Here is a 12,222-nt window from a genome sequence, read left to right on the forward strand (position 1 = left end):
AAAATCGGTCCGACTGGGCTGAAAAATACTCGGCTGATTTTAGTTCACGTTAGGTGCGAGTGCAACGCAAGTGCGATGCTTTTTGCTCGCGTGTTTGTCGCGTTTGCGATGCTAGTTTCATGCAACATCTTAATTATCTAAAAGCTATTACACATGTGTCATTTAATTTACTTTTGGGAATGTGATGTCACATTCATTTGTTGAATATTTAATGAGCGAAGTTACTGCCACACTCGCAAATGTGAACGCTGGTGCGCGTGTGTGATCCTACTTTTAATCCCCGTCCATAGGAAATCATTGGGACAAATGGTGCGAGAAACTCGCAAAAAAGCAGCATGCTGCGATTTTTTTCTCAGTCCAATTTGGACTGAGAAAAAAGTCGCAGATGAGAGCTGAATCATTCACTAACATGTGTCCAATTCCAGTGCGAGTTTTTCTCGCATTGCTCTACTGCGAGAAACTCGCAAGTGAGAAGCAGCCCTTACAGGTTCTAGTATCATAAGCTAATAGGTTTAGAAAAAATAGTTATCTACATTCTAGAATACTTTGTTGTACCTTGTCTTCTGCACGTGTCATTATTTGAAGGACAGAACTGTGAAAATGAGTTAAGCCCATAGTACAAAACATGAGGTCATATTTAATGACTGATTTACATTTAGCTAATTTGGGATCCACCCTCTTGCTTCTGTGGCTTTAAGGGTATGTGCCTGCAATCAGGACTCACTGCGTCTGACTCGCCCACCCCAGGGCCTTAGGTGACTCGGTGTCAGGCCGGACTAGTCCGGGATAGTCAGTGGTGGCGGGACCCGACTCCGTGACCCTGGCGGAGTCAGTTTAAAATGTGGCAGATGGGGGGGATGATGATGAGAGTTTTAGTTTAATTAAATTTGTGATGCCACCTGTGGTAATTTGCAGCTATGGAGCCGCAGCTGCTGGAAGGGACCTCCGGGGCTGATGTTATGGCAGCTAAGGTGTTTCTTGCTCCACGAAAGGTAGAGCGGGTACCCCGGGGCAACCGTTGGTGCTTGGTAAAGTCTATGGTGTTTGTGGTTGAGGTGCAGAATTAGGCAGACGACACAGGGCTTGCAGTTAAGATGTTTACTCACTGTTAGTCTCACAGTTGCGCTGACCGGTTACCTGCAGTATGTCAGGATCCGCTGTTGTGGGTCTCTGCCGATCCCGGATAGGTCAAGGGTCAGTACCGGTTCACCCCTCTTTGTGTCTTTTCTCTGGCTGTCTCCCAGTGCTCAACTGTATTGGACTGTCTCGCGCCTCCATCACAGGGCCTGTACAAAGGTGGCTGACCTAAATCGTATCTTGCTTGCCTTTACCAGTGATCTGTGGCGGGTTGTGGCCCTGGGCGCTTGCAGCGATCTCCCAAGCCTTCGGTTTTACTTTAAGGAAATGTCTATCTTCCCTCAGTCTAGGGACCGTCCCTGATTTTGCAGCCGGATCCCTCCACCCGATCTTCTAGTGGAACAGGTCACGGGACAATTGCCCTTCCGTGACCCTCGAATCCCTTCTTTCGATGTCACCTGGGCCTAGCAAAACCCCAGGATCTCCACCAGGAACCTCCTTCACTCCTTTCCTTCTGGAACTGACTTGTTCCTCTACTCACTCTCTCCGACTCCTCCCACACTCCCCCCTGGCTAGGCCCCACCAACACCATTGGGACCAATGAATGGGACTTACGGCCCCATGACCAGATCATCTATGGGGGTTACTGTCACTATCCCTGACAAGTGTATGCCTACCAATTGGTGTGTTCAGGTTTTATCTGTGAACCGGTAGTTGACCCCATTCTTACCCGGGATGCGATACCACACCTCTGGCTGAGGTGCAATATCTCTGTGGCGACAGAAGCCTCAGGGGCACCACACGTCCTGGACACAGCGAGTCCTGACCTGTGGGGCCGCGTGTCTCCTCCGTAGGAGAATGCAGAGGACCACAGCAGCTCGTACCCACGATCAGGGTTCAGTGCACTGCGGTCTCCTGCTTGTGTTCTCCCTACGGAAGACACATGTGAATCCGCAGCAAACAATTGACATACTGCGGTCTGCAAAGACGCACCGCAGGTCAGTGTTTGCTACGGAAATAACAAGCACAGTGAGCACAGGATTTCTAGAAATCCATTCACTGTGCTTGTACTGTATAATGCAGCGTATTGGATGCAGCGAAAACACGCTACATCCAAAACGCTGCAAACACTGATCGTGGGCACACACCCTAAGGGTATGTGCGCACGTTGCTTTTTACCTGCTTTTTACCTGCTTTTTTGCTGCTTTTTCTTCTGCGCTGTTTAATGCCAAAATGGATGTGTTCTTCTATTCAAGCAAAGTCTATGGGAATTTGGGTTTCTTGTTCACACTATGTTGTTCAAAATGCTGCCTTTTTGAGGCAGAACTTTGGTCAAAAACTCAGCTTTGCAGTGCAAAACCCAAATGGCAAAAACAATTGACATGTTGCTTCTTTGAAAAGCTGAGTTTTTGACCAAAGTTCTGCCTCAAAAAGGCAGCATTTTGAACAACATAGTGTGAACAAGAAACCCAAATTCCCATAGACTTTGCTTGAATAGAAGAACACATCCATTTTGGCATTAAACAGCGCAGAAGAAAAAGCAGCAAAAAAGCAGGTAAAAAGCAGGTAAAAAGCAACGTGCGCACATACCCTAACACTATTCAATTTGTATATTCCATATCATGAAATCTGTGATGAAAAACAGAAAAAAAACCCAAAGCCTTAAGCGGGCTTTACACGAGGCGATAGATTGTGCGATATGTCGTTGGGGTCACGGTTTTCGTGACGCACATCCGGCATACTGCGCGACGTGGTTTCGTGTGACACCTCCTAGCGATGCAGTATTGCTCACAAACCGTGAGTCGTGTACTCGTCACTAGGTTTCATAAAATTGTTTAATTAAAATGGCGGCGGTTGTTCATCGTTTCCGTGGCATCACACGTTGAACAGCAGCTTTACCTGCCACCCGCGGCACCCGACGGCTTAATGGAAGGAAGGAGGTGGGCGCGCTCATCTCCGCCCCTCCGCTTCTATTAGCCGCCTGCCGTGTGAAGTCGCTGTGACGCCGAACGTCCCGCCCACTCCAGGAAGTGGACGTTCGTCGCCCACAGCGAGGTTGTCTGGAAAGTAAGTACGTGTAACGGGGGTTATACGAGTTTGTGCGCCATGGGCAACTAATTGCCTGTGACGCAAAAACGACAGGGGCGAGTACGATCGATTGTGCTATCGCACAATCTATTGTCTCGTGTAAAGCAGGCTTAAGGGTAACAATACCTTCATTGTGACTAATACAGGGCAGGTAAATACATTTCTTGGCTTACAGTGTTATATTAGGATTGAACAGGATTAGCAAACAGAAAACGATAATTAAAGTCCAAGTCATACTTAAATGAATGAATATGAAATATAGTGGGGGTGTCAGTGAGAGCCGATAAAGAGGAAAACCAGAGCAAACTGCACAATGGGTGAATTATTATATTTTATGTGCAAGTGGCATACACTAGGAAATGTTTCACTAACGTTGTTACAGTAGCAGTAATCTTAAGTAATTATGAGATTATTAATGTTTTCTAAGTATAGAGCAGGACCAGTGAATGCTGAAGGAAATGTCTTTACAGATAATTGCATATGAGTTAAACCTTTTGCTGGCTGGACAATATTTGCACTAGACTGATGGCATACCAAACCACACCTCCCAACCACCCGAGCCCCAGGCGCGAATACAAACACCACACTGAATACCTTTTAGTGGACGGGGTCGGCCACAGCTTTATTAACCTTTTGTCAACTTCTTTAAAACTTTCCTCATAATAACTTGAAAAACTTCTATTTTTGTAAACTCGAGACGGTTTGCCCCTCCAGCTCCTGGAGGGTATGTACATCCTCGGTCTCAAAACCGTTTGACCTTACCGTCAGCTGTGACTTACAAAAATACCATAAAGATCACTGAACAAATTAAAAGAGAAGGGGGAGCGGGGAGCTTAAAACAGCTGATGCCGGTAAGAGACCGACAGCTGGGGGGGGGACTTATAAACCCCTGAGCCCTAAAACCTAATAACATTAGGGGGGGGGGGAAGCAGCAAAAGGGGATGAGAGACACTGACCCAACACAGGCTGCAGAGCCAAAAGCATCCCTGCACCATAATTTAATCCGAACAATTTTTTTTTTTTTTTTAACTTTATCCTCTATCACTTATTTTAAACCCGATGCTCGCTACTGGGGCACAAGCAAGTCACCATACTGACCGCTCCTCTAAAGCCATCAGTCTAAGACCACTTACCAACAAGGCTCGTAGTCTGACAAATTAACCCCTTAACGAACGCGGGCCGTAAAATTACGTCTTAGCGGTCATAACGTTACTGCCCACGGTCTGCCGGCAGCATCATGCTGCGATCGGCACACATCTCAGCTGATTTTCACAGCTGAGATGTGTGCCTGCTAGGCACGAGCAGAATCGTTGTCTGCTCGTGCCGTTTAACCCCTTATATGGCGCTGTCAATATGTAACAGCGCCATTATAAGCGCGATTGCGGTAAACTTTTACTTACCGCCCGATACCGGAAGTCACGTTACGCGATCACGTGACTTCCGATAGTTCTCATGGTAGCACAGGGTCATGTGATGACTCCTGTACTACACCTGACTTGCTTTCACTTTCGCTGTGCCCGCTGCACAGTGAAAAAGAAAGAGAGCGTATCTGCTGTTTACAGCTATGTAGCTGTGATCCGCAGATACTGCAGAGCGATCGGATTGCTGATCGCAATAGCCCCCTAGGGGGACTAGTAAAATAAAAAAAAAAGTTAAAAAAAAGTTTTAAAAAATTAAAAAAAACAAAAAAACCTAAAAGTTCAAATCACCCCCCATTCGCCCCATTGAAAATTAAAGGGTTAAAAAAATAAAAAATATACACACATTTGGTATCGTCGCGTTCAGAAACGCCCGATCTATCAAAATATAAAATCAATGAATCTGATCAGTATACGGCGTAGCGGAAAAAAAATTCCAAACGCCAAAACGTTGTTTTTTTGTCGCCACAACGTTTGCGCAAAATACAATAGGAGGCGATCAAAACGTAACATCTGCGCAAAAATGGTACCGTTAAAAACGTCAGCTCGAGATGCAAAAAAATAAGCCGTCACTGAGCCATAGATCCCGAAAAATGAGAACGCTACGGGTCACAGAATATGACGTAAAACGTGCGCCACTTTTTTTTTTTAACCTCTTATATAAAAGTAAACCTATACATGTTTGGTGTCTACGAACTCACACTGACCTGAGGCATCACACCCACACATCAGTTTTACCATATAGTGAACACAGTGAATAAAATATCTCAAAAACCATAGTGCTATTGCACTTTTTTTGCAATTTTTCTGCATTTGGAATTTGTTTGCCATTTTCCAGTACACTATATGGTAAAACTGATGGTTTCATTTAAAAGTACAGCTCGTTCCGCAAAAAATGAGCCCTCACATGACCATATTGACTAAAAATTAAAAAGTTACGTCTCTCAGAAAAAGAATGTCGGGAAAAAAAAAAACGGAAAGCGAAAAATCGGCCGGTCGTGAAGGGGTTAAACACATACTGTCACTCCTGTCTACTTGTAGCTTACATCTAAAAGTCATGTTCATAGTTTATTCTTAAAGGGAACCAGCCAGCAGGATTTTCATATATAAAGTAAAGCCAGTGCTATACTGGCGCTAGGATGAGGAATCCAGGCAGTCTGTTTGTTTAGAGATTGGATGTTTTATTTCCAAAATACACATATTTCGGAAATAAAACATCCAATCTCTAAAGAAACGGACTGATTCCTCATCCTAGCGCCAGTATAGCACTGGCTTTACTTTATATATGAAAATCCTGCTGGCTGGTTACATTTAATGAAAATAAACTAAGTAAACTTACAGCAATTTACTGCTATTTGATTGACAGGTGCAACAGGAAGGGAATATGTGAGTCAGGCCTTGCTATCTATTCCTGCCCCTGTTGCTCTCATAGACGTTAATTCTGATGCATTCAGACAGACAGGGGCAGGAATAGATAGCAAGACCGAAAACACATATTCCCGTTCTGTTGCACCTGTCAATCAAATAGCAGTAAATTGCTGTAACTTTACTTACACATATTTCAGAAATAAAAAATCCAATCTCTGAACAAAAGATATGCCTGGATTCCACATCCTAGTGACAGTATAGCACTGGCTTTACATTATATATGAAAATCCTGCTGGTTGGTTCCCTTTAATGAAAATATACTGTATTTATAAAACATTCATGCTATTTCAGGTAACGTTTAAGAAAGCACTGTTGTGTACATGAAGAATAACACTTTCTGGCCGTTATATGACTGACCAACCTGTTTTTCAACTTTTTTTTCCCCCATTATAAAGACCTACTTCTAATATAATTTCTCTGTGAGTTCATGGATAGATATTATGATGTTATGATGTTTCTACAGTAAATAGAGCAGAGATTCCCACTCTCCTTCCTCTGTTTAGCATACAGACAGAAGCAGCAATGAGGAGTTTATACAGCAGTATAATGCTAGATATGGAATAAGATGAAATACTTGCTAGATGTAGATATGAGTGGATCTATCCTTGGAGGATCAGCTTAGAGCTGAATTTCCTAAAATTCACAGTTCCACATAAACTAGAACATTTGGTGATTATGTACCGCCCCGGGCTTGGCTGCAACCGGGCCGCTCGGATCCGGGCTCGCTGGTGGGTGGCCCGAGCGTCTCCAGACCCGGGGGCCCTGTGGTCCACTTCGATCTGAAAGGGGGGCTGGCGGTTTAGGGGGACGTAGGTGTACGGCCGGAGCCGTGTTTGAGTTCTTGACGCCACCCCACGGGTTGTGGTGAAGGTGGACACCACCGCTGCTATTGTGGGACACCCGGGGGAGATGTTATGCAGCAAGTTTTTAACCCCGCCATGGGCAGGGATGGTGGCCCCGGGACCCGTTGGTGAGTTGTAGTTTGGTTGGGTGATGCAGGGAGGTGCGCGGCCGGAGGGCACTGTTGTACTCACGGTTAGAAACACACACAAGTCTCTGGTAAACCAAGTTGATGGTGGTCGGTGCCCGCAGCCGGGTGTTCCCCCACCCGATTGGTGGTCTCTGCCTTTCTCCTGCACCGTGTAGTGTAGCTGTGGACTGCCTGCGCTTCAGCGACGGGAGTCCACTCCCCGGGTTTGTGTATGTCGGGAGAGCCCTTTTGCCTGCAGACGCTGGCCCATGGGATCCCTCTGCCTGTTCGGTGGCTTTCTATCCCCCTTGTTGGGCTGTTGTCTTCAGTCGGGACTTTGCGGTCTGGACTATAGGTCCTTTCCCACCCAATCAGTTAATTAACTCGGTCCAGTGGCTTCTGGACCTCATTTCAGGGTCTGAGTACCCCCCTTTGTGCTCCGGTTTCAGAGTCGGTTCCCCGAGTCGGTACCGGCGGGCCACTACCCTCTCCCAGTCCACCACAGTTCCACCGAGCCGTCTTCCCGGCTCCTGCAGGCTGAGGCCATCGCTTTCCTCCTACCCAAAGGTGCCCGGGCTCCAACCCTGGCACCTGTCAGATTGTTGCAGACCTGACACACAGGCCTGCTTCCACTTTACTCCACCTCCTGAACTAATCTCTCTAACTCCCAGACTAGACTGACTACTTTTCCCAACTCAGGCCCTCTGAACTCCTCGGTGGGCGTGGCCAACCACCTGGCACCGCCCCTGGTGTGTCCATCAAGCTCAGAGAGGGGTGACTAGAATTTAATGGTTGGCTGATTACACCTTTTTAGGGGACAGGTGTTGTGTGGGGCTCTAACTGTGACTACCTGGCTAGTCCAGGGCGTCACAATTACGTTAGCAAGGATTGGGGTGGGCTACAGCTAGTTTAAAAGAAGGGAGCCAGCAAGACCTGCCTACCAGCAGGACCGGTGTTATGGGGGTCAAACTAAGTATTTCCCCAAGATTTCTACTCTGTTAGGGTCTTGCAGTGCTTACAGAAGAAGCCAAATTGATAATAGCAGTTCTGCATTATTAGAGTAGTTTCTGAAGTTGAGAGTGCTTCAGCACCTTTGGTGATATTACAGGTCCTGTACCATGTGGGAGTCTGGAAGAACTGAAGAAGAGGAGACAGACTGGTAAGTATTCTATAGTGTGTTTGTGTGTGTGCTTCATGAATTGTGTGTGTCATGCATTGTATGTAAATTGTCTCTTCAGGGAGGAAGTAGACGAACTCTGGTGCCACCTATTGTAAGTAGCAATCTTAAAAATCAAAATTGACCCTTTAACGAGCCTTATTATATGACTTAAAATTTATGTCAAATCAGAATCTCAATTTGCAAACACATTCATTGCATGTGTCATGTATTGTGTGTGCATCATGCATTCTGTGTATGTGTATCATGCATTGTGTGTGTGGAATAGGGTGACCGCAAAAAATCTATGTCGGAATTTTGTCCGTCTGGACCTCACAAAATGATTCCCCTTTCCAGATATCGAGATAGCCAAAATTTGAGCTTGATCAAACAACGTTAACCCGTACCGCTAATCGCTCAAAGTTTGAAAAAATCCAAATTTTTGGCCAAAAAGCTGACATATGGAGCCATAACTCCAGAACGGTAAATAATAAAAACACGCTTAATATCTCAAAAGAAAGCTAATGTTGTTCTTCAAAATTGATATTTTATACATAATTGTTGTTATTTTAAGTCAAACTGAGTTACAACAGCTTTTAGCCCCAAGAACGTGACCTGGTACCACTAGGAGCATACTTCGTATATTTTGTTATTAAGTGATAAATTTTGGGGTTTTTTTTGGTATTTTTTTGAGTTTAAAGTAGAAATATAACAAAAAAACAAGTAATACTGATAAGTCTAACGACATTTTTTATTTTAAAATATAAAAATGAGGTATATAATACATACAAAACAGACACAGAAAAGATACAGACGTAGTACCTATATGAGTTGATTATTTTACATAGTTATCTAATCTATTCTAGAGCTTTTGTTAAAGTAGTTTTTGAAACGTCAGAATATAATGCTCGGCATTTGCTTACAACTTGAAGGACATATTGCTTTGCGTTCTGTGCGTGCCATTTCTGTTTTCCTAGTTAAAATTTATTGTAAAGCTTGGCTCAATGCTCCAAAAGCTCATCTTGCGCCAAAGTAAGATTTAGGTATTTTGCATAGTCTGTTAGACTATAAAGAATGTGACAACGACATTGCAGAAATAGCCCTGTCCAAATTTTCGAACCATTTGAGGTATTTGAATGCAGAGTTGGTGGGATTATCGTTTTTTGATCCCACCATTAAAGACGATGAAAAGTTGTTAATGGCTAATAAATTGCTCAGTAGCACAGATGAACCATCAGAGCACGCTAGGGTTGTAAATCCAAAAGTTAGGAAAGAAAAATTAAACGAGGTAGTTGATGGAGGATTGGTAAATTTTCTTACCAAAGAAACATTTACATTCTTTGACCGATTTAATATAAAAACAGATTTCCTAAGACAAAATCCAAACACCTGGCCTCAAAATAATGACTTCCAAGAAGGATTGAAAATTGTCAAAACATTAAAAGTAGTTAATGATATGGCTGAGCGTGGTGTTAAATTAATAACCGACTTTAATGACCTTCTGACAAAAAATGAAGAACAAAAGCAATATGTCCTGCAAGTTGTAAGCAAATGCCGAGCATTATATTCTGACGTTTCAAAAACTACTTTAACAAAAGCTCTAGAATAGATTAGATAACTATGTAAAATTATCAACTCATGTAGGTACTACGTCTGTATATTTTCTGTCTATTTTGTATGTATTATATACCTCATTTTTATATTTAAAAAAAAATAATTTCATTAGACTTTTCAGTATTACTTGTTTTTTTGTTATATTTCTACTTTAAACTCAAAAATATACCAAAAAACCCCCAAAATTTATCACTTAACAACAAACGTTCTTGGGGCTAAAAGTTGTAACTCAGTTTGACTTAAAACAACAACAATTATGTATAAAATATAAATTTTGAAGAACAACATTAGCTTTCTTTTGAGATATTAAGCATGTTTTTATTATTTACCGTTCTGGAGTTATGGCTCCATATGTCAGCTTTTTGGCCAAAAATTTGGGTTTTTTCAAACTTTGAGCAACGAGCGTCACGGGTTAATGTCGTTTGATTGAGCTCAAATTTTGGCTATCTCAATATCTGGAAAGGGGAATCGTTTTGTGGGGTCCAGACGAACAAGATTCCGACATTCCCCCCCCATATGAGATCCGGTCACCCTAGTGTGAAACATACATTTTTTGGGTAACATACTGTGTGTATGTAGCATCCACATGTATAAATACCAGCAGCAAAGATGAGAGTTAATAGGTATAAGCAGGTTTGCAATCACCTGGCGAATGAACAAAATGTTGCTCATGATCTACCAGTATCCATCATTCTTTGTCAACCTGTGTAAAGCGGCAAGGAAACATGCGTCATACAATGTCAGTATTGTCCATCGTGCTCATTTAAAGGCCCCGTTACACGCAGCGATATCGTTAGCGACCGTACCACCCCTGCCAGTTGTGCGTCACGGGCAAATCGCTACCCGTGGCGCACAACATCACTCGGACCTGTCACACGGACTTACCTGCTTAGCGACGTCGCTGTTGCAGGCGAACCGCCTCATTTCTAAGGGGGCAGTTCATGCGGCGTCACAGCGGCGTCACTAAGCGGCCACCCAATTGCAGCGGAGGGGCGGAGATGAGCGAGCCGAACATGCCTCCCACCTCCTTCCTTCCGCATTGGTGGCAGCCGCAGGTAAGCTGTAGTTCGTCGTTCCTGAGGTGTCACACATAGTTCCTAAGGTGTGCTGCCTCGGGAACGACGAACAACCTGCGTCCTCAACAATCAACGATATTTTGAAAACGACGTGTCAACGAAGGACGATTAGGTGAATATTTTCCATCGTTAATGGCCGTTCGTTGGTGTCACACGCAACGACGTCGCTAACGATGCCGGATATGCGTCACGAAATCCGTGACCCCGGCGATATATCGTTAGATATGTCGTTGCGTGTAACGGGGCCTTAAGGGTCTGAAGCAAACCCATGTAAAAGCAGCCTACATGTTTGTGATGGTGCAATATGATAGCATTTGGAGTCCCACTTTGAACACCGTGTGACTGTCAAATGATTGATCTAAGACATACTGCTTTAAAAGCATCTTGATAATGGACTTTTTTCATCCTTCAATCATTGCAAAAAAGGATTATGACATGACTAAATTCCTCAGCACTAGGGAGCAGCGGACCCTTGCAAGTTTGGGCTTGCCAGGTTCGGCTGGACTTTAGTTAAACGTTTGATGTGGGACCCAGACTTGACCTAAACTTGATTAAACCAAAACATATAATGCCCATAGATATATAAATACATTATTGTTGCTGGTATCCCCAAAAAGGACTTTAGAAAAATACAAGGGATAAACCAGACATTAATAACTTGGTCCATAATCAAAGACCATACAAATTGTTTTATTTAAAAAAGTGTCTATAAAAAAATGAAAAAGGTGGGAATATGGTCCCGTGGCCAACTTCTAAATAAGAACAGGAGGCCTTTTGTCAGCTTGGAGACCGTTCCTGTTATAGGAGACTGGATGGTAACCCCACCATCTCTTTTAATGGTGAGCTGTCAAAGATTCTGACAATAGCCTTTGAGAAGCACATTATCCCACGTTCTATTTTTGAAGGGCATCCTACTGTGCCAGCCATCTACTTCTTACCCAAGATCCACAATGATCTACACAACCCTCCCGGATGAGCTATTGTCTCTGGGAATAATGGGTTGTGTGAACCAGCCTGTATGTTTATTGACCATTACTTGAAGCCCTTGGTGTGTGTGCTGCCTTCCTACATCTGCAATTCCACCGAACTCTTGATCAGATTACAGGATCTGACTCTTGATCATGCTTGTATTTTGGTAAATGCAGATGTGGAGGCGTTGTACACCTCCATAGGGCACAGCGATGGTCTGAGGGCTGCGGAATTTTTCTTGATGACCACTAATCTTGACTCTGATCTCATTGATCTTATTCTTATGTTGCTTCAATTTATTTTGATGCATAATTATTTCTTGTTTAAAGACCATTTTTATCTCCTGGAGAGAGGAGTTGCTATGGAGGCATCTTGTGTGCCTTTATATTCAAACCTCTTCCTGGGAATGTAACATCTCTTTCCCTA

Source organism: Anomaloglossus baeobatrachus, chromosome 3 (genome assembly GCF_048569485.1).
Source record: "Anomaloglossus baeobatrachus isolate aAnoBae1 chromosome 3, aAnoBae1.hap1, whole genome shotgun sequence".
Lineage (NCBI taxonomy): Eukaryota > Metazoa > Chordata > Amphibia > Anura > Aromobatidae > Anomaloglossus > Anomaloglossus baeobatrachus.